The sequence below is a fragment of the Bombus terrestris genome, chromosome 9 (assembly GCF_910591885.1).
Source record: "Bombus terrestris chromosome 9, iyBomTerr1.2, whole genome shotgun sequence".
NCBI lineage: Eukaryota > Metazoa > Arthropoda > Insecta > Hymenoptera > Apidae > Bombus > Bombus terrestris.
In genome coordinates this window covers 13,118,427-13,119,826 of record NC_063277.1, presented here as the reverse complement: position 1 = coordinate 13,119,826, position 1,400 = coordinate 13,118,427, and positions in this window count along the sequence as shown.

Sequence of the window (1,400 nt, the reverse complement as noted above, 5' to 3'; positions counted from 1 at the left end):
ACAGTCCTAAAGGAGCTATAAGTTCGAGAATTATTTACAATTAAATAGATTCAAACATTCTAATGTTTCTAACTTCCAGAAAAATTAGATATTTTACGCTTTACGTGTTTTCGTCCTTATCTCATACTTTAATACAAAGATATTATTTTCATGGATGGAATATTTAAAAAATATTAATAAAAAGTATATGCACGTCAAAGTCGAGTACACGTCACAATATTTGATAAATGAAACAAACTGCTGTTTAGGCTCCATATGTTTTAGTCGTGCTTATGGAAATATGTGTTTGTACTATAAATATTCACATCCCAAATTTTTCGTGACTCACTAAAATAGACATCTTTATAAATATTCTGTAAACAAATTCAACAACAATTTCATTATAAAATTTCCAAATTATCGTACATTTCTTTCACTTGTCTTCCGAAAATTTCCCACTGCCCTCCTCTGTCCGCTAACAACGAATACTCATAAAAAGAAAAGAATGCTTATGCAAATCGGCTATCTCGTTCGATCTCCATGTGGGAACAGCCTAACGCGTGCGTGGTCGTCACGTAAGCATGGCATTGGCGCATTGGGTTTTTCTTGGCAGCCATCGAATTTCGTCGCGCGTGTAACACGATTCGCTCAGCGAGTGAGTCATCAAGGCGAAGCGAGTGAATGAAATGTTTCGCGGTCTGGTTTCGTAAGAATGCGAGTTCCGTATCAGCAACGCGTGCTCGTTTCGCTTGATTCTTGGGGCACTTGACCCAAAGAACTTGAATTCTACGCAGCAAATCGCTTCTCTCTCGTCGTCGAGAATTGCCTACTCGAATTTTGATATCGTATGAAACTCATCGAACGTTCACACGGCTTCATGCATATATTCAGATAAATATCCTTGCGCGTTTGCCTTTGGCGTTCCTTGTAGTCCCGCTATCGAGTTCTGGAACAGATCTATACGAAGTTCTGGCCAAAGGACGCAGACTAAAGGGAAGATTGATAGGTTGGTCCATAAATTCGTGCAGCTTTTGCAAAATAAATGTAAAATCTTCAACTTTCTTCACAATTACTCAACAGTTTCAGCGATTATTAATTTTTGTTATGACATTTTATCGAATGGTAATATTCAACCATCGACGTAAAATTATATATTTTGATATCAACGAGGAAAATAAATATTATTTAAATAGAAATTAATGTACAACAAGTGGTTTTAATTGGATTTAAATCCGAAATAGAAATCGCACGAAATTATAGAGCAATCCTACAAAATATATAGTATTTGAAGAAGATGAAAGATACAGCTAGTTATAGTGTAAAATATAGCGAAGTGTCCACAAATCGTAGGTGTGATAAATAAATCGTAAACATGGAAATCGAAATATTTTTTATATATTTGTCCAGTGTGATTCAGAGAA